Source organism: Marmota monax, unplaced genomic scaffold (assembly GCF_021218885.2).
Source record: "Marmota monax isolate L192 unplaced genomic scaffold, Marmota_monax_Labrador192_F-V1.1 WCK01_AAM20220418_F8-fsc00163, whole genome shotgun sequence".
Classification (NCBI taxonomy): Eukaryota; Metazoa; Chordata; class Mammalia; order Rodentia; family Sciuridae; genus Marmota; species Marmota monax.
In genome coordinates, this window is record NW_026693660.1 from 198,701 (window position 1) to 221,120 (window position 22,420).

General features: G+C 39.7%; 1 protein-coding gene and 1 non-coding gene across 18 annotated transcripts in view; both read left to right on the forward strand.

Moving 5' to 3' along the window:
- Mical3 (microtubule associated monooxygenase, calponin and LIM domain containing 3) overlaps positions 1 to 22,420 on the forward strand; it is a 262,585-nt gene that overhangs the window by 120,246 nt on the left and 119,919 nt on the right. The window lies entirely within an intron of this gene.
- LOC124103330 (U6 spliceosomal RNA) lies at positions 16,735 to 16,841 on the forward strand. The gene has a single exon (XR_006855175.1). It is a non-coding gene; the product is annotated as a U6 spliceosomal RNA (small nuclear RNA).

Below are 22,420 nucleotides of genomic sequence, written 5' to 3' on the forward strand. Positions count from 1 at the left end.
AAAGGAAAGGAAATAAAAATAAGCTTTTCTTCTTATACGTAAGGAATGTTGCAAATTCCCCAAACTGTGCTCTGACAGAGTCTTGAAAGTTCATAGCCTGCAACTTCTCCCTTCTGATATCACCCTCTGCCCTAGAGATGACCCCTGAATCCCCTCCAACACTGGGCCAGGACCATGCTGAATGAAGTACAGCTAGAATTTTAATTTTTTTCTCCCAAAAACCATTTGCCAAAAACCAACTGCCTTGAGCTCTTTGGGCTTCAAAATTCCAGCTGCTCTGGGCTCAAAGCCAGCAACCTACCAAAGTTTTACTATAGAAGATTTATTATTCCCCACTTAATTCAGCACCACAGAGATTAAGCAGCATTGAAAGAGATATATTCCACAGGTATAGAGGCTATATTCCACAGGTACCTGTCCTAAAATGCAACACCTGATGGCCAAGAGGCTCAGTACCACTTCATGCATCTTTTTTCTAGTCTGGCAGCAGTTTCAAGTTACAAGTAGTCCTTGGTCTGCCATTTGATTTTTCTAAAACCCTTGTCTAATTTATCACAGGCATAAGAGTACTGCTAATTGACCTGCTGGCTCTGGTATACAGAAGGTAAAGATTTTGGCTTGTTCTGTGTACTGAAACCTAAAATCTGAGAGAACCCAAATACTCCCTAGGGGATTTTAGAAAGTATTGTTTACTGCTATGACCTTCTCATCACTTGTGGCTAAGGCAGGTCTCTCTCTGGAAGGCCATCCATATTGGAAAGGCAACCATAGGATGCCATCTGTCCTCTCATGAGCTTCTGAACAGCTTTTGCACTTGCGTCAGATTGTACAATTCAAGGCCATGATATGCCAAGCATGACCAAGCTGACCTGGGTACATTTCCCCAATTAAGCACCTGGTTCCAGTCAAGATTAAATAAATATGCCACTTTTAGACATAATGCTTACTTGGGGACAGGAAAAGCAAATGCATTCTGTTCAAGTCAAGTAATTTGATTTAGATACTAAACACTATAGACTTTGTCAAAGGGCCTTAACTAAGCAACACTGTATCTCAGAAGAAATCTAACCAGAATCCCCAGAGCATCTCCACCACAGCTTGAGGACAACAGGGATTTAATAAACATTTTTGTAGGGCGACAGCCTTCATCCTGTAGGGCAACGTAATTCATTCCTGTTGGGCTTCAGTCCCTGTTAACAAATGCTTATCTGTTTATTAATAACCTAGGTGACAAAAGCAGGCATACAACAGTGAAGGCAGAAAAGATTTTTGTCATCAAGGGAGCTAATGTCTCCTCAGGAGAAAGTCCGTAACAAAAAGTAAAACTAACTTGTTTCATATCATTGCAATCCAACTGGACAGACAGGCATTTGGGATGAAGGCAAGAAAAATATGTTACTTCTTTCTCAATCATGTTGATAATGTAGGGAAAGAATTCAGTCAAAATATGCCTGTAATCCCAGCAACTTCGAGGCTAAAGCAGGAGGATCACAAGTTCAAGGCCAGTATCAGCAACCTAGCACGGCGCTAAGCAACTTAGTGAGAACTTGGGGATGTGGCTCAGTGGTTAACTGTCCCTGGGTTCAATCCCCAGTACCAAAAAGAAAAAGGTTGGAGAATGTACAGACAACTGAAGTTACTACTTAACCATTAGATAAAATCTCCTTTTCTACTTTGAGAAAGGTCTGTGAGATTTTAGTTTCACTGAAATTTTCTGTTTACCTGTAACCTGGGTGTTAGCAGCGCAATAAATTTGGCCAAATAGCAAGGAAGGGAGTGGGGTGTTCATGGGATCCCAATAATTGCAAACTAATTGGCCTCTGGATCCTAGAGTGCCTTCAAACTTCATCACTTCTGGTCAGAAACAGAAATGGGCTTGGTTTAATCCTAGTAGGTACTCCAACCATACTAGATGCTGGAAACCCTGAGCGGAGGAAGGGGAAAGGAGCCCATACATGGGCTATGCCAGATTCCTGACCTAGACAGAGCAGGGTTTCTGGCTGGGTAAGAGAGATTATATAGTGCTGAAGACTGGAGGGATATTCCTTTATTAAGGTGTAATTTAAGGACTGGGGATATAGCTCAGTGGTCAAGTGCTAATCTAGCATGTGTGAGGCCCATGATGTGATTCCCCAGCACCAATAAATAGAAGGTATAAATTATGATACATTCAACCATTTTAAGTGTGCAAATAATTATTTTAGGAAATCTGCCAACTGTGTAATAGACACCACAACCTAGTTTTAGAACACTTTTGTGATGACCTGGGAGGAAATTTTTAATAACACCCACCTGATGACAATGATGGTTCAGTGCGGTTTAGGAGAGTGACTGAAGAGAGGAGTTATTTTCTATTTGTTGCTGCCAGTTTAGTAAGATGAGGGAAACTCAGAGCAGGTCACAGTCATTCTACCTCCGCACTCAACCAGGCTTGGCCTGGAGAACTGAAAACTTAAGACTATTTTTAATAAATAACTATTGGTAAGAGTAATACTTCCCAAATAAAAATGAAAATAGTCTTATTTTCTTGGTATCCCTCCTCCAACAATGTCTGAGTAGTTGCACGAATCCCTCTACCAGGACTGACTTTCAGCACTAGAGCCAGAGGATCAAATCCATGTCACCCAAACCTTCAAAAAGACACTGTCCCTCCTGACAGCTGAATATTTTCATCTACCCAGTGTGAAGTAATGGGCTGTGACTCCAAGCCTAATAATTTGCTAAATCGGTTATCAAAGAAATGAAATGAAGTTTCGGGAAAAGCTGCTTTGACCTAGAGAACATCAGTGCATAGGCATCTTAATTGATGGAATCCGTGGGGCTGTAGGATTTTACAGATGTTTCATGTCGTGCGATTGATCTTGCCCAAAGCTCTCAATTTGTCTTTACATGTAGAAAGTAATCAAAAGAAGCAAGGAGTAAAATAATTAGAAATGGCTAGAAGACTAAAGGTTTACAACTTCCCAGTATAAAACCAGACTTCTTAGAAATGAGTACCATTCCCTGACCCCATCCCAACACACTCAGCCTTAGCACAGGACATCTGCTTCCTGCTGTGTACAGCCTGGCTTGGAAAAAGAATATCCCAAGGGAGAAGTAGGAATACATCAAGAGCAACCACAAAGCCACTATGGCAAATGACAAAGGGTATACAGCTGAACTCCCCTCCCTTGATTTCTTTCCAAATGCATCCCTGACTTCTTAACATCACACTGAATGATGATCTCCATCAGTTCTGAGCTGGGTTAGGGTCAGCCCTCTAGGTTTATTTCTGCTCTGGAGAAAATAACTTAAGATTTCCTTCATGAAAATAGTTGGAAAAAGTCATGACCCTGCAGTTAGCTAGCACCCCTCCCTGCTCCTTCCCTGCTGTTCCCTGGAACCAAGACAGATTCAGTCAGTTTTCTTGGTACATGGAGTAGAGGTGGGGGGCGCACATCTACCTCAACCTTGTTAGAGAATAGAGGCACTTTTCTTTGTTAGCTGTCAGTCTTCCTGTACTGGCTTCTTTTTCACCACAGCCAGCCTTCCCAGAGTGTTTACTTTTACCTTCTCTCCTTTATTCACTGTTTTCATCTCCAAGAAGCCTGTTGGGCTTCCCCATAACCTGTCTCACCCTTGGGAACTTCAAAATCACAATACCAGTGACTTAGAGATCCTCTGGTGTCTGAAAAAGGTAAATACTATCCTTTTCATTATTAGAAACCATACAGAGATGCCTTAGGGAACTCAACTTTGGTCACTTCCTTGCCTTCTCTCACCTCCTCAGTCAACAAATTAATAACAAATTAATAATCATCACTCAAATGCCTTTTCTACTTTTTTGTAGTTCTGTAACATTAGACATTGTGGCCCAGGTAAGCCTTGTGTTTTCTTTTTCCTTCTTTCCTTCTTTCCTGGCACCTGCTCACCTGCAATTAAGTGCAAGTATAAACCTGAACTCTTCTTCCTACTGAATAGAGCTTCATAAGCTAAAGGGTACAAAGACAAGGACATGGATCCAGAGAAAGTGGCAAGTACTGAGAGGGAGGTGAGACGGAATGAAGAGGGAGAAGTGGTTAGATTTGCCTGGTGTGAGGGAGGATAAGTGGAGTCATTTCAGTGGAGTCTGGAATGATGACAAGGAGTCTATAGAGGGCAAGAGAGGAGTGACACACTAAGCTCACAATGATGTGAGCAAAGGTGAGGAAACTCACAGGAGTACATATGTCCTGGAGAATATGACTGAAAAAAAAAAAAAAGTTTGTGTTTGGAAGTTTAGGAAATAAGGCTGGTGCTAGATCTTGAGGGACCTTTTGAACCTTGCTGAGGATTTGAATTATTTCTTGAAGTTAGTGGAGGGCTGAAATGGGGATCATATTTGCCCTTACGAAAGAATACTCTGGCAGGGCACAGTGGAACACACCTGTAATCCCAGCAGCTCCAGAGGCTGAGACAGGAGGATTGCAAGTTCAAAGCTAGCCTCAGCAAGGAGAGACGCTAAGCAATTCAGTGAGGCCCTGTTTCTGAATATAATACAAAATAGGGCTAGGGATGTGGCTCAGTAGTTGAGTGCCCCTGAGTTCAATCCCTGGTAGCCTTGTTTTAAAAAAAAATTATTCTAATTTGTTATATATGACAGCGGAATGCATTTTAATTCAGAGTATACATATAGAATACAATTTTTCATGTCTCTGGTTGTACACAAAGTAGTGTCACACCATTTGTGTCTTCATACATGTACTTGGAGTAATGATGTCCATCTCATTCCACTTTCTTTCCTACCCCCCTAACCTCCTCCCTTCCCCTTTGCCCTATATAAAATTTCTCCATTCCTCCCAGGCTCCCCCGAATCCCATTATGGATCAGCATCCCCATATCAGAGAAAACATTCAGTATTTGGTTTTGGGGGATTGGCTTACTTCACTTAGCATAATAGTCTCCAACTCCATCTATTTATCTGCGAATGCCATGATTTTATTCTCTTTTAATGTGATTAATATTCCATTGTGTGTATATTCCACAGTTTCTTTATCCATTCATCTACTGAAGGGCATCTAGGTTGGTTCCACAATTTAGCTATTATGAATTGTGTTGTTATAAACACTGATGTGGCTGCGTTATTATAGTATGCTGTTTTTAAGTCCTTTGCGTATAAACCGAGCAGTGGGATAACTGGGTCAAATGGTGGTTCTGTTCCAAGTTTTCCAAGGAATCTACATACTGCTTTCCATATTGGTTGCACCAATTTGCAGTCCCCCCAGCAATGTATGAGTGTGCGTTTCTCTCCACATCCTCATTAACACTTATTGTTGTTTGTATTCTTAATAGCTGCCATTCTAACTAGAGTAAAATGAAATCTTAAGAGTAGTTTTGATTTGCATTTCTCTAATTGCTAGGGATGTTGAACATTTTTCATATATTTGTTGATTGATTGTATATCATCTTCTGAGAAATGTCTGTTCAGTTCCTTGGCCCATTTATTGATCCGGGTTTTTTTTGTTGTTTTTTTTTTTTTGGTGTTAAGATTTTTGAGTTCTTTATATATCCTAGAGATTAGTGCTCTGATGTGCGTGTGGTAAAAATTTGCTCCCATTCTGTAGGCTCTCTATTCACCTCACTGATTGTTTCCTTTGCTGAGAAGAAGCTTCTTAGTTCAAATTCATCTCATTTATTGATTCTTGATTTTATTTCTTGTGCTATAGGAGTCTTATTAAGGAAATCTTATTAAGGAATTCGACATGATAAAGTTTTGGGCCTACGTCTTCTTCTATTAGGTGCAGGGTCTCTGGTTTAATTCCTAGGTCCTTGATCCACTTTGAGTTGAGTTTTGTGCATGGTGAGAGATAAGGGCTTAATTTCATTTAGTTGGAAATGGATTTCCAGTTTTCCCAGCACCATTTGTTCCTTTCTCCAATATGTTTTTGACACCTTTGTCTAATATGAGATAATTGTATGTGGGTTTGTCTCTGTGTCCTCTATTCTGTACCATTCATCAACAAGCCAATACCAAGCTGTTTTTGTTACTGTTGCTCTGTACTGTAGTTTAAGATCTGGTATAGTGATGCCACCTGCTTCACTCTTCTTGCTAAGGATTGCTTTAACTATTCTGGGTCTCTTATTTTTCCAGATGTATTTCATGACTGCTTTTTCTATTTCTATGAGGAATGTTATTGGGATTTTAATTGCAATTGCATTAAATCTGTATAGTGTTTTTGGTAGTATGGTCATTTTGACAATATTAATTTTGCCTGTCCAAGATCAAGAAAGACCTTTCCATCTTCTAAGGTCTTCTTTAATTTCTTTCTTTAGTGTTCTGTAATTTTTATTGTAGAGGTCTTTCACCTCTTTTATTAAGTTGATTCCCAAGTGTTTTTTTTTTTTTTTTTGAGGCTATTATTAATGGGGTAGTTTTCCTAGTTTCTATTATAGAGGATTTGTTACTGATGTACAGATTTATGGGTGTTGGTTTCATATCCTGGCACTTTGCTGAATTCATTTATTAGTTCTAGCAGTTTTCTGGTGAAATCTTTTGTATCTTCTAGGTATACAATCATATCGTTGGCAAATAGTGATAATTTGAGTTCTTCTTTTCCTATCTGTATCCCCTTAATTTCTTTTGTCTGTCTAATTGTTCTGGCTAAAGTTTCAAGAAGTATGTTAAATAGAAGTGGTAAAAGAGGGCATCTCTGTCTTGTTCCAGTTTTTAGAGGAAATGCTTTCAATTTTTCTCCATTTAGAATGATGTTGGCCTGGGGCTTAGCATAGATAGCTTTCACAATGTTGAGATATGTTCCTGTTATCCCTAGTTTTTTTTTTTTTTTTTTTTTTTTGGTGTTTTGAGCATGAAGGGGTACTGTATTTTGTGGAATCTGCATCTATTGAAATGATCATATGATTCTATCATCAGATCATAATAGAATGAAATTAGAAATCAATCATAAAATAAAAAATAAAAGCTACTCATCACCTGGAGGCTAAGTAATATGCTATTGAATGAACAATGGGTTTCAAAAGACATCAAAGAGATTAAAAAATTCTTAGAGGTACATGAGAATTCTGATACAACATATTGAAATCTCTGGGACACTATAAAGGCAGTAAGTACTAAAAGGAAAGTTCACTGCATGGAGTTCATTTTTTAAAAGAAGAAAAAGTCAACAAATAAATGACCTAACATTACATCACAAAGCTCTAGAAAAAGAAGAACAAATCAACACCCAAAGCAGAAGACAGGAAATAATTAAAATCAGAGCTGAAATCAATGAAATTGAAACAAAAGAAAAAATTGACAAAACAAAAAGTCGGTCTTTGAAAAAATAAATAAAATTGATAAACCCTTAGCCATGCTAACAAAGAGAAGAGAGAAAACTCAAATTACCTACACCCATGATGAAAAAGGAAATATCACAATGAACACTACAGAAATACAGAAGATAATTAGAAATTACTTTAAAAATTTGTATTCCAATAAAATAAAAAATATCAAAGGTCTCAACAAATTTCTAGTCATATGATTTGCCCAAACTGAATCAGGATGATATACACAAGTGAAACAGATCAATTTCAAGCAATGACATAGAAGACACCATCAAAAGCCTACCAACCAAGAAAAGCCCAGTTCTATAAGACCTTTAAAGAAGAACTAATACCAATATTCCTCAAGTTATTTCATGAAATAGAAAAAGAGGGAACACTTCTAAACTCATGAGACTAATATCACCCTGATTTCAAAACCAGCAAAGACACATCAGAGAAAGAAAAATTTTGTAATGAACATTGATGCAAAAATTCTCAATAAATTCTAGCAAATTGAATACAAAAAGAGTGCACCACAATCAAAGGGGGCTCATCCCAGGGATGCAAGGTTGGTTCAACATACTGAAATCAATAAATGTAATTCATCACATCAATAGACTTAAACATAAGAAAGAATGCTCTTGCACTCATGTGGGTTACAGATTGGAGAGGGGTTAAGATTAAGGGACTAATTAGAACTGTGAGAAAATAAATTTCTGTTTTTTTAAACCAGGAAGAAAAAAAAAAGAGAGACTGAGGGGTTCTTATGATAGTCTGAGCTAGAAACCTTTCCCCAAGTAATGGTAGACGAAGATTGTGAAGTAGGATCCTAGAAAGTTAGAACCAGGGATTGTACAGAGAGAGTGAAAACAGAGAAGGGTCTTAGGTGACCCCAGATTTCCACTTGGTAGGTGGATGGAATGGTGGTGACATTTGATTATATGAGGGAGTGGGAATGTTCAGTTTGGGGCTTTGTCAGTTTGAGATGCCTGTGAGATAATAGATGGTATTGTTTGTATTTGTATTTCAGGACCAAGGTCAGAGAGATAAAAACTTAGGGTCATCCAGTAGAGAGCAGCAGATGAGAGAGTTGGAGCCGGTTGAGAGATGCAGGGAGTAAGGAGAAGCACGAGGCAAGTCTCACAGAGCCAAGGGAGGGAGCTTCCAGGAAGAGCCAAAGAGAGGCAGCAAGTGAGATTAAGTTTGAGCCTTTCCAGTTAGAATGCCATTGTTGACCTCAGTGGAGTGATGGAGACAAAAGCCAGATTGGATAGGGAGAAAAAAGATGAACAGAATAGGTCATTAGGGTATTAAGAAATGGTGTCAGCAAAAGCATACTTGGTAGACTGCTCTTTCAGGAAGTCCAGTAGCAAAATCAAGAGGAGGAGGTCAGAAATAGAAAAGAGTACAGGGTAAGATTCTGTGTGTGTGCATGTGCATGCCCCCATATGAGCTTGTCTAAAGATGAGGGAAACTCCGGCATGTTAGTAGGATTAGGGGAGAGGAGTCTGGTAAGTGAGAGAGATTTAAAACATATGACACATGGATGGTGGTGATGGTTGCACAATATATGAACATACTAACGCCACTGACCTGTATATTGAAAAGTGGTTAAAATGGGGGAGAAAAAGCATATGATTAGTAGATGGAGCCAAATTCCAGGGAAAACAAAGATATGAGCTAGACATTCTTTGACAGGTAAGACCCTTCTCTGAGGGAGAGGAAGGCTGGAGAGCACAAAACCTCAGCCAACTTCCCAGGAGAGATTAGTGAAGAACCCATAATATTTTAAATATTTCTCCATCGTTCGGGAGGCAAGGTCATTTGAGAGTGGAACAGTGGGATGAGAATGGAGTAAGTAGCTGAGACACAGAGCCAAGTCTGGAGGAACCAGTAGGTTCTCTGTGAAAAGACCAATGGGTACTATTTAGGCCCCACCTCTGGTTGGAGATTATGGTGGGGGTATAGCCCCATTGATTGGCTCAGCTGTGACTTTTTTCTTCAGTAGTACAGAAAAGTTACTTTTGTCCCATCCTCATTCTACTTGGCAAGCCGGAGTTTTGTCTAACTTTCTGTCTCATGTGTGCCTTCCAATCTCTGGCTGGCCTTAGCAGAAGCTGGTGAACTGCAAGATACACAATATCCTTTTGGTTCCTCTTTGTCATCTGCTTTGAAGTGCTGCCTGTCCAGACAGCCAGAGCTTATGACAGCTTCATGATTTTCTGATGCAGATTTTGAAAGCAGACAACTTGGAATTATAATGGGGGCTTTTGTGTAGCATTTCATGACACTGATACTGCCATTTTTTTCTAGAAACCAGTTTGTTTTTATAGCGGACTGTGATTCTATGTGGCTTTTGAATCAAAGCTGCCTCCAGGTCTTGTTCCTGTTCTGCTCTCCTTGCCTACAAGCAGGAACAGGGCCTGAGCTGGTGTGGAGCTTGCTGAACACAGTGAGGCCTAGGGCCAGTAGTGATCATGGACAAAGCAAAGGTTTCCAGAGGACCAGAAAAGCATCACAGGTGTGATATAGATACCTCTTAGAGATTTTTTGGATCTCTGTGTACTCCTTCTCTCAGCCTGTAGCATTTGCCTGAAAGCGCTCAAGCCATTTTCATTTTCTATTATGTCTGCTTCATCTCTTCAAAAAATTCTGCCTGGATCCCCAGAAACCTGGACTGGCTGGAGAAGTTCATTTACCTATTCGTTCAATCATTAGAGTGCAAATTACTGTACACCTGCCAAAAACTGCTCTGGACATAAGGATTCAGCAGTGAACAAAATGGCAAAAGGGGAAAACAGACAGTAAGTAACAAATGTGTCAGGTAAATGCTTTGGAGAAAACCAGGGAAAGAGGGTAAGAAGTGATTTTGTTGTTATTATTTGGAGTTGACTGGGGTTGGTTTTGTGTTTGTTTTGCGCTAGGGATTGAACCTAGGGCCTCATATATGCTAAGCACACACTTAAACCCCACTACTAAAACCCCTGCCTGGGATAAGAAGTGTTTTATTTAAACCTTTAAAAAAAAATACCTTTATTTATTTATTTATTTTTATGTGGTGCTGAGGGTTGAACTCAGCGCCTTGCTCATATAAGAGAAACATTTTACTACTGAGCCACAACTCCATCTCCTTAAGTCTTTCTTTTTTTTTTTTTTTTTTAACTTCCTCTGGGGAAGGGATTTATTGGCCATTGAACCTAGGGGCATTCTACCACTGAGCTGTGTCTCCTGCTCTTTTTATTTTTTAAGACAGGGTGTGGCAAAGTTGCTTAGGCTGACCTTGAACTTAGGGTCTTCCTACCTCAGCATCCTGAGTAACTGGAATTATAGTCAATTGTTATGGCACCCAGCTTTAAGCCTTCTTTTTAACTTTTCCTTTGGTGACAAGAAGTATGCTGGAGGCAAGGATTAAGGGCAGCAATAAAAAAAGAGATGGGGGGTGGTGGTGAGGGTGCAGATCCCAGAGAAGCTCACCTAGGGCCTTTTTATTTGATTCACAAGCTCAAAACTGGTTTCATAATAATACCAAGATGGTGTTATTTAGAGGCTGCATGATGTGTGATGTTACAACATTTGGGAATGCAGAAACAGGAAAACCCAGCTGTCCTCTTAAACCATACATTAAAAAGATTTGCAAAAATGTGAAACAGTGTTACTCTTCTCACTAAGTTTCTATTTTGGAAAATAATTGGTGGCTTTTTTGCCCCATAAAATATGTGAATAATGTTAAAAATATGTAATAGTTAAATATTTTAAAGTGAATTAATAAATACTGAAGCTTTTTCTCAGTTTTAAGTTTTCATATAGTAAATGTTGACTATTCTTTTGAGTCAATAGTTTTCAAATATACAAAAGAGCATGAGAGGAAAAAGTTTGTGAAACCCTCGTAGGCTATTGTAGAAGTGTTGTTTTTATACTGACTGAGATGAGAAGTCCTGGATGAATTACACAAGAGGATGGAGAGTAAGTATCCTACAGGATGGAGAGTAATTGTCCTAGAGTATGGAGAGTAAGTGTCCTAGAGGCTGAGAATGGAAGGGGTCAGCTGTGACTCATGCTGTGACCAGACTGGGGAAAACGGGAATTGACCATTGAATTTGACAATGTGGAAATCATTCACGACCTAATGGATGTTTCTGTGGAGTAGTAAGAACAAGGTCTAATGGTTGTAATTCAAAAGAGAGTGGGAGAAAAAGCATGACTGAGTTATTAAAGATGATAGTACTAACAGGGATAGGAATGGTTCTGTGGAAGGAAGGGATTGATGCAGAAGAAAGGGACCAATAGAGGAGGCATTGTGGTTAAATGAGGGAGGAATGGAGTCAGGTACACAGGTAGAGAGGGTAGCTTTAGGTAGATGCCAAGATGGTCGTCTGTTTTTGTCATAGGAGGAAGGCAGACAAGATGGGTGTAGCCATGGATTAATGATAGGAGCTTCGGGAAGAATGCTTAGAAGAATGTTTTCACATGCTATCTAACTTTGACCATGATATTTTTTAAAATATATTTTTAATTGTAGATGAACACACAGTATCTTTGTTTATTTTTATGTGGTGCTGAGAATCGAACCCAGTGCCTTACCACATGCAAGACAAAGAAACCCCCAGATCTATTCCAGTTTAACCTCTTGTCATTTGAGTGTTAGGAAAGCATTTTAAAGTCTGTCCCAGATAGAGGGAGGTTATTATGGCAGGGTACCTTTATGGGACCCTGCATTTCTTCCAAGGACTCTATAATAATCTTTATGGGGTATTTATATCTCTTTGGACCGCTGGAATCTTGCTGTTCTGGGAGCACTTATGCTACAAAGGCCCTCAAGGTCTCCCTGTACAGCCTGCCGGCTAGCCAGCCAGCTTCCAGAGTGTGCAGTAGTGTAGCTGACTTTGCAGCCCTTCATTCAGCAGAACTTCATTGTGCACCTGCCATGTACCTGAAACTGGGTACACAGTGCTGAGTGAGATTAGGGCCTGGCCTTGCAAAGAACAGCTTTTGTAGGATTCTCCTTTGGTTGTGTTTCACCACATCCTCAATGAGGCTTTCTCCCTTGTCAAGGCCCATTCCCCACCACCCCCATCCCATCCTAGCAATGCTTTCAGGATAGTGGGGCAGGAAGTTGCTGGTCTTTTAGTCTCACCATAACTCAGCTCTGTACATTTGATGGTAGGTAGGTTCACCTCCTTATATGTTAGTTGATTAGAAAGTACTTTGTAATTGCTGGGTGCAGTGGCTCAAGCCTGTAAGACAGGAGGATCACAAGTTCAAGGTCAGCTTCAGCAATTGTGAAGCCCTTAGCAGGTTAGTGAGACCCTCTCTCAAAATAAAAAATGGAAAAAGGATTGGGGATAAGGCTCAGTGGTAAAGTGCCCCTGGCTTAAATCCTCAGTACAAAAGAAAATGAAAGAAAGAAAAAGGGTAGGGGACTGGGGGTATATCTCAGTTGGTAGAGTGCTTGCCTAGCATGCACAAGGCCCTGACTTCAATCCCCAGCACCACCAAAAAAGTAAGAAAGAAAGCGAGCTTTGTAATTGATTACTTAAATGTGTCACTGATGGCTGGGGTGTTAGAGCCTGCTAAAGAATGCAGACTGATAAAGCTTGTGTTATTACTATTTTAGTCATTTAGGCTTCCATCATCAGTCAATAGAAAAAATTCCTATGAAACCAGACTGTTATATCTTCCATTTGTGAAAAGATTCTATTTCAAAGGAACAGATGCAGTGATAAATTGTGAGAAGAAAAGGAATTATATATTGCACAGCTGTGCCCATCTCAATACCTGCAAGTTTCTGCTCTCAGGCAGAGGCTGGGAGCATGTATTGATGGGCTTTCATTTCTCAATGTGTATTCTTAAGTGTTTTTTTTATGACTAAGGACTTAGTCCCCAGAGTAGGCAGGTATAAACCTAAAGCATGGCTATACTACTTCCATCTTGTTTTGTGACCTTTAAACTTCTTTAAGCTGCAGTTTCCCCTTCTGCAAAATGGAGGTAATAGATTTATCTCACAGCATTGGTGAAGATCATGTAAAGCATGGCTCAGAGTGGAGAGTGATGATGGAATAAAATTGTGAAATGTTTTTCTTTCATTCAAAAAACAAAATTGAGATCTATTTCTGTTATATAGAGTAGCCATGTATTTAGACTATCATTTTTTGTTGCTGAGATTTATTTATGAACAGCTAGGTAAAACAGCAGTGCCATCCATCATTGACTAGGCCTTGCTATGGGTCTGGTACACTAACCATTTTTCATTCATTACTTAATTTGCACAAAACACTATGATTTTTTGGATTTTTAAAAATTTTATAGGTGAGGAAGCTTAATTATAAGACATAAGATCTTAAGTTGGATGATGATAATGGTGGTGGTGGTGATGATGATGATGTGGTGGTGATGATGGTGGTGGTACTGGAAATTGAACCTAGATCCTCACACAAGCTGAACAAGAAAATTCTAAATCACTGAGCATAGCCCAGCCCTTTTTATTTTACTTTGAGGCAGGGTCTCACTAAGTTGCCCAAGCTGGCCTCAAATTTGGGATCCTCCTACTTCAGCTTCTATAGTAGTTAGGATTAAGGTATGTGCCACTATTCCTTCTGATTGTTTTTGTGGGTTATTTTGGGCAGGCATGGGTATTAGCATTAGCAACTGTGTTTATTGGATGTATCCTTCTGATTTGGACAGTTTAATGTGTGTCTCGGCAATAGAACCACAAGACAGAGGTCAATTTGTTTTTGACTCATGTCATTACTCAGTTGTGTAGGTGTGTTGGTTTTAGTGAAGACATTGGTTGTTGGCAAAGAGTAGAATTAAAAAGTTCGAAGAGACAAAACATATGGGCTAAGGCCATACTACTGCCTTTCAGAATTAGATACTTGGCTGAGAACCTAGATGTCATATGATTCGGGTTCTTCTTGGAAACCTCTAGAAAGGATCAGTTCAGAGGCCAGGATGAAGTGGAGTGAGGATTCATTATAAAGTGCCACATTCTTGCTAGTTGATCCTCACAGAATATCATTGACTTTCCAGGTTGCCGCAGTCTGGCTGGGCACAAATGCCGCAGTCTGGCTGGGCACAAAATCACGAGCCACCACACAGCTTGTAGATTCAAACAGCAACTCTTTATTCCCGAACTCACACCAGCCGTCTACAATCACGTTCTGGGGAAATCCACGTTCTCTGCTCAAATCCACCCCCACTGGGCTTCTGTCTCCCAAAAAATACTGTCTGAATCCCGTGAGAACTCAAGGGGAACTCAGGCAGCAGGATACGCCCTATTCCCAGCAGGAATAACCTTAAACCTGGAACCACCCTAAACCCGGATAGTCCTAAACCGGGAACGCCCTAAACCCAGATCATCCTAAACCAGGAACACCCTAAACCCAGATCCTCCCTGGTCCTTGAGCAAGGTCATCTTAGATGCAATGTCACTGCAAAATGTCCTATTTCCACAAGTCCTTCCACTAAGCAACATGGGGTACGCTGGCAAGGAAATTGTCATACCTACTTGGCTAATGGCTCCCAGCACCAGGTGATGTGATTTATTAGGTACCACTTTTGGGTAGCACATGAGAAAGCTTATCTATAACATCTATTTAGTTCTCCTTCATCTTCCCCAGTCACACAGGCTAATGTTTGTCCACCAGACTGGTCCTTCAAGAGCAACTAGCTCCATCTTTTCCTCAGTGATTCAGTAGAAACATAGAACAGTTCTGTTACAAGTCAGACTATAACTACAAAGACCTGATCCCTTCCCTAAGAAAACTCACTATTAGTAGAGAAGAGAAACATTTAAATAGTCCTTGAAGAATGGCAGGTGTAGATGAAGACTACTACTGTATTAATAAAGAATAGGTGCATAGAAAGAAGGAATAGACACAGGGTGGGGGTGGGGATTAGTTTTGTGCTGCAGATGAGTTTGATGCTAAATAGCATGAAAAAGAAAAGATCTGAGAATATAAGACATACCAAAACATGAAAACATTGAAGGTTAAACACCCTTTCATAAAAACACTCAAAAGCTAGGAATAGAAGGAAATGACTTCCACTTAATAAAAGCAGAATATGTAAAACCTATGGCAAACAATCATACTCAATAGTAAAGACAGAAAGCTTTTCCTCTTTTTTTTTTTTTTTAAATATTTATTTATTTTTTTAGTTTTCGTCAGACACAACATCTTTGTTTGTATGTGGTGCTGAGGATCGAACCCGGGCAGCACGCATGCCAGGCGAGCGTGCTACCGCTTGAGCCACATCCCCAGCCCAAGCTTTTCCTCTTAAAATCAGGAACAAGGCAAGGATGCCCACTTTTGCCACTTCTGTTTAATATGCCAAACTGCTCTCGAAGTTTAGCCAAACCAGTTTGGCAAGAAAAAGTATCTACACTGAAAAGGAAAAAGTGAGCCAGGCATGGTGGCTCATACCTGTAATCTCAGCTACTTGGGAATTTGAGGCAGAAGGATTGCAAGCTTGAGACCAGACTGAGCCGCTCATCAGGATCCTGTTGCAAAATTTAAAAAATTGAAGAGGGCTAGGGAAATAGCTCAGTGGTAGAGTACCCTGTGTTCAATTCCTAGTACTGGTGTTGGGGGACAAAGAAAAGGAAAAAAGTGAGATTATCTCTGTTCGTAGATGACACACTCTTATATGCAGAAACCCTAGAGACTCCACTCAGAAAATCCATTAGAGTTAATACAGGAATTCAGCAAAGTCAAGAATTCAGCAAGTCAGCATTTTTATGTACTTAGCAGTGAATAATCTGAAAAGGAAATTATGAAAACAATTTCATTTATAATAGCATCGAAAGAATAAAATACTTGGAGATTAACCAAGGAGGTGAAAGACTTATACAATGAAACTAAAATATCACTGAAAGAAATTAAACTTAAATAACTGAGCACACATTCCATGTTCATGGTTTAGAAAACTTAAGATGTAATATACAGAGTCGGTACCACCCCTGTCTAAATCCCAATTTTTGGAGGGATTTGTTGTTGTTGTTTTGGTTTGGTTTTGCAGAAAAATTCATATGGAATCTCGAGATTGGGACTGGGGCTCAGCGGTAGAGTGCTCATCTGGCACATGTGAGGTGCTGGGTTCGATCCTCAGCACTACATAATAATAAATAATAGGGGGCTGGGGTTGTGGCTCAGCGGTAGATTACTCGCCTAGGGCATGTGAGTCCCTGGGTTCGATCTGCAGCACCACATAAAAATAAATAGATAAAATAAAGGTTTTGTATCCAATACAACTAAAAAATAATTATTTAAATAAATAAATAATGTTCAACTACAACTAATATTTTTTTTTAATTTGTGTGGAATCTCAAAGTACCCAGAATAGCCAAAACAGTTTTTAAAAAGAAGGACAAAGCTAGAGGGCTCATGCTTCCTGATTTCAAAACTTACTATAAGGAAATAGCAATCCAAAATGTGGTACTGGTTTAAAGACAGACATATAGTATTCACTTCAGCAGCACATATACTAAAATTGGAATGTTACAGAGAAGATTAGCATCGCCCCTGCACAAGGATGACATGCAAATTCATGAAGCGTTCCATATTTAAAAAACAACAAAAAAGACATATAGACCAATGGAAGAGAGCCCACTACTATACCCTTGGCGAGAGGGCAATCTTTTAAACAAGTGGTGCTGAGAAAACTGAATATTCATATGCAAAAGAATGAATTTGGACTTTTATTTAATGCCATACACAAAATTAACTCAAAATGGATCAAAGACCTAAATGTAAAACCTAAAACTATAAAACTCTTAGAACCACCCCCAGGACACATAGGACAAAATTTCACAACATTAAATTTGGTAGTGACTATTTTGGATATGACACCAAAGGCACAGGCAACAAAAGAAAAAAAAAGCAAGTTAGGTTTCATGAAATTTTTAAAAAGATGTATCAGAAGACACGATCAACAGAGTGAAAAGGCAACCCACAGAATGGGAGAAAGTGGTTGGAAATCATGTATCTGATAAGGAATTAATACCCCAAATACAGAGAATTCCTAAAACTTAACAAGAACAAAAATAACCCAGTTAAAGAATGGACATTTCAAATGACATTTGAATAGTCATTTTTCAAAAGAAGTTATACAAGTGGCCAGTAAATACATGAAAATATGCTTAATGTTACAAATCACTAGGGAAATGCAAATGAAAAGTACGGTGAGATACTACCTCAAACCTGTTAGGATGGACACTATCAAAACTAACACTGAGGGCTGGGGTTGTAGCTCAGTGATAGCACTCTTGCCTGGCATGTGTGAGGCACTAGGTTGGAGCCTCGGCACCCCATAAAAATAATTTAAAAATAAAGGTATTGGGTCCATCTACAAATAAACAAACAAACAAACAAAGAAAAAATACAGAAAAATAGTATTGGTGAGAATATGGAGAAATTGGAACCCTGTGCATAAAAGGAGTTACAGAGTTGGATGGTAATGATGGTTGTACTCTCTTATGATTGTATTTAACAGTATTCTATTACACTTAAATTGATTTAAGATTAGCCAGGTTCTGTGTTACATGCCTGAGGTCCCAACTACTTGAGAGATTGAGGCAGGAGGATCACTTGAGCCCAGGAGTTGGAGGCCAATTTGACAAACACAACAGAAGTCTGTTGCCACAGTCCGGCTGCAGCAAAATAACCGGGGGGTGATGAACAACTTGTGTACATTGATACAGCAGGAGTGGGAGCCGTTTATTGTAGGACTGGAGGGGTGTATATACATTACACACAGCTTATCTTAATTAACATAAACTAGATACAGCAGTCAACCAATCTCCACACTTAATGGCTCGCTTGAGTTACTTCATAAACCACTCCCTCTGCAAAATGCCAGGCGCCATCTTGACTTGTTTACAGACTCTAGCAGTCTGTCTTAAACAAACAAACAGACAAACAAACAACAAAATGGCTAAGATGGGAATTTTATAGTATGTGTTAGTTACCATAAAAAAAAAATTGGGGGAAAATTAATGCATGAGGAAGACTACTTGCCTTGCAAGATTTTGAGTTGCTTCCTGGGTACCCAGAGCCTTATCTGAAGAGCTGTGAGAAAAACAGAGCTGAGAAGTAGAGTTAGAGAGGATGAGAAACCCCATTCCAGACAGTTTTTGTGGGTTTTTTTTAAGAGGGGGCACTTTACCATTGAGCCTTGTTATTTTTTAAGACGGGCCTTGCTGAGTTGCTGGGGCTATGTTGAATTTATGATTCTCCTGCCTCAATCTCTTTAGTCTCTGGGATTACAGGTGTGCCCAACCCCAGACAGTCTTTGACTTAGTCAACTTGTTACCTCTGAAGCCATGACCTCAGTATTTGCATTCAAATGATAGCAGCTCAGTTGCTCATGTTGCAGAAAAAAATATGTCTAGAACTATTTTGGTGATTTGGGGATCCTTGTTTTTGTGGCAAAACACTATGGAATCTCAATAATCTAATATGAATTTTTCAACTAAGTTTCCTCCTAACAGCATTCCAAAACAAGCATTCCTATACTCCTACTATAGTTCCAAAATCTATTTAGACAAGTCACACCTCACTGAGTGGGCTAGGAAAAGGAGCACTTTTTGGATTCCTTTAAGATTTAGAGATTTGCATACCTACTGGTATATTAATCGTATAGAGACAGGAGAGAAAAATGAAGCCTCACTCTGGGTACCCAGAGCCTTATCTGAAGAGCTGTGAGAAAAACAAAGCTGAGAAGTAGAGTTAGAGAGGATGAGAAACCCCATTCCAGACAGTTTTTGTGGGTTTTTTTTTTTTTTTGGAGGGGGCACTTTACCATTGAGCCTGTTATTTTTTGAGACGGTGAGTGATTCTTATTTTGTTGTTTTCTTTCTTTCCTTTTTCTAATTTTAAAGATAATTTTTTTCACTAACCCCCCAAACAACCACCCACCTATTCTAAGAGCTGCAGATTGAGCATTCTCATATCCACCTATGAGTCAGAGTAACCTTTCATTCTTGTTGTAAATAAAAACATGAACCCTGTTCCTGCATGTTCTTCATAGGCTGTCTGTCTCCCCAGCACTTCCCTCTACCGCCAAGGAACGCACAGAGCATCTGAGTCAGCAGTCAGCTGCCACTAGACAAAACATGCAGGGTATTGTCAACTGGCAGTCTCACAGATGCTCTGGAAACCTGGCATCACTGTTTCTTCCTTTTCCCCCTTCAGACTCCTCACTTCCCTTGCCTTTTTCTTTTCATACCTTGATTTTTCTGTCCCCAGAATTTCAAGTACCTTCCTGCCAGGTTTCCTGGTCCCTAATGTTCCTGTAATTGTGAATGTTGATTTTTCCCAAGACACTTGGATGGGTGGTCAAGGAGAAGTCAGGGGGAGCATGAGTTGGCTTTGACATTCAGGAATGAGGGGAAATGGGTTGGTTTCAGGAATGGCTCTTCTGCCATTCTGCCTGGCTTTTCAGAACAAGTCAGAATGCAAGGTAAGTCCTCTTGGAAATGAGACAGTCCCAGTGCAACAGAGCCACAGAATAATGGTGTGGTACTCTAGATTTGTCTTCCAACTCCAGTGATCTGGCTCACAAAGAAGGAAAAGTAAGGCAGCCCAAGGGATTCAGTCTCGTGTAGTCTTACCTTGAATGCCTGTTGCATTGTTCCAGGAACCAACCTGCTTCTGTTTATCTGCTGTCATTAGTCCCTGCAGGTCATGACCCTTTAGCCTGGGCACTTAATACTTGTCTGCTGCCCATAAGCAGGTACTCTGCAGCTGAAACCTGTTAATTTAAAGGTGCATTGCAGCACCTTTAAATTTCCAACTACAAAAGATCGGGGCTGCTTATTAAACAAGGTGTGCATCTGCTGTGGAACCTTATTTGGATCTTCTCTGTAGTGGTTAGTAGCTCTTGGCAAATAAATATTTATTTCAGAATGGGCTACAACCAGCCAATGGGATGGTGGCCCATGCAGCAGAACTATTCTTCTGACACAAATGCCCAAGACACTCTTGAGGGAGAGATAGGAGCACAAAGCAGGTGTTATGACCAGGGAAAGGATTTTACAGATATCTGGTGTGGGGTTTTAATGTGTTAAATTCAACAAGAGAATAATCGTGTTCTCAGTGCTCTAAGTTCTGGCAAGAAATAGAAGGTGGCTGCTATTAGGGAACAAAGAAAAATTATTTTCTCCCTTGATGCAAATATATCAGACATGTACAGTGGGTTCAAATCTTGCAAACATTTCATTGTGACTGGCAAAATCAAGGTTGATTGTGAACACAGGTAGGATATGTGGGTCCAGGACAGCACAGTGCTGTCTGCTCACTGAAAAGCAAGTAAAATTGCAGATTCCCTACATAGAAGGCAAGATGTAGAGGGTCCCCAGTGTAGCAAATGCTGTCTGAGGTCTTTGTTTCCAGTTGTTGGTTATTACCTGTTGTAGTCTTTCTTCTGCTGTTGCATAAGAACATCTGTTGTTTTTTTTTTTTTTTTTAACCCCTACTAGCTGTCTTTTAACTACCTGTCTTTTTAAGGTAAGTTTTGGCTTGTAAGAAAAAGAATGAACTCTTCTTAGGAACTTTAAAATGTTTTTCTTGCTACTACCTAAATCAAAACCTTTATTTAGGGGAAATTGAAGGCTAGTTTCCATTAATCTTGTTTTATTTATTCATCTATTGGTTTTTTTGTTTATTGTGGTGCTGGAGAGGGAACCAACCTGCTCATGCGTGCTGGGCAAACACTCAATCACTGAGCTATTCCAAGCCCCCTAATTCCATTTCTTGCTGAACTCTTGCCCACATGGATATTAGAACAAGCAGTATGTATAGTTCTTAATATCCAGAGCCAGGAGAGGCTGTTGAGTAAGTAACATTTTTTAAGGTGAGAAGCCGAATTAGTATATTTCAGATGATAAATTAATCATCTTCCACTCATCCTCCACAGTAGTAGAGAAGTATTGAGCTATTGACATGAAAACGTGAAAGGGAAAGGACAGTTCCTGTAGCTATGACTTTCTTTCATGAAGCTTAAGACACATTTGTAAGTGATTTGGTTTAATCATATGATATCATGGTGAGGTATGGAGAAAAACAGAGCGATGTTTCTCCTTCATAATGGGAAGAGCTTCCCAACAGAACCTTGTGAAACTTAACACCTGTTCTCTGAGAATTGATTGTATCAGCACCTGCAGCTTGGTGGCTCTCTTACATTATATCAGTAAATAGAAGGCCACTTTTTCCTTCTTTCCCCTCCTGAGGACAGCACATAAATAACTCCCTTCATCTTCTCCTATCCCCAAGAGTAAATCTTCCACAGTTCCAAGCCAGTCATGTTTGTCATACTAGTGGTAAATTGGAGGATGTGCCTTCTGATTGAATAATGTTGGATTCATGTATCTTCTGATTGAATAATGTTGGATTCAACTTGCTGATCTTATCTTCAGGATTTTTATGTCTATGTATGAGATTATTTATTTAATTTATTTAATAGATATAGGCCTTTTTAGATTGTCTATTATTTTTGTGTGAGTTTTGGCAGATTGTGTTTTTTCATGGAATTGATAAGCACCAGGAACAAGTTTTATGACCAGGAGAATTTCTTTAACACAAGGCTCAGAGAACTTCAGAATTGGGAGAGAGGTGTAGAAGTCATCAATCATTCCTTCTTGTCTTCCACAACAACAACAAAAAAATCAGTTTTATGAGGCAAAGTGACTTCCAGGGTCATGCAGCCTGTGTAGGCACATGTGGCTCAGGGTGGTGCCCTACAGTCACCCGGTCCTACATTCTTCATATGGCTTAGCTTGGCCCTTTGCCACCTACCTCCAAATTACGGTTGTAATAGTGATAATAAATAAAATGTGGTACAAAGGTGATGTGACAGACGCCAGAGAGAAAGTAGATGAAGAAACACATGAGGTGCCATCTTCGGCCTTTAAGCCTCTTTACAGCAGACACATAGAATGGCAAATGTGTTCATGTTTTGATAAGTGGAAGATATAGATGGCATCATTGTTATTGTTAAACATGATTATGGGCAAAATGGGGTGGCTCTACAATCTCCCCATCCTGCCATGTACCACACACAGAAGACTTCTCAAGTCTTTTAAATCTCTGCTGATACTACCACATCTGAACTTCCTGCTTCTTAGAACTTCTATGACACTACCCTTTTT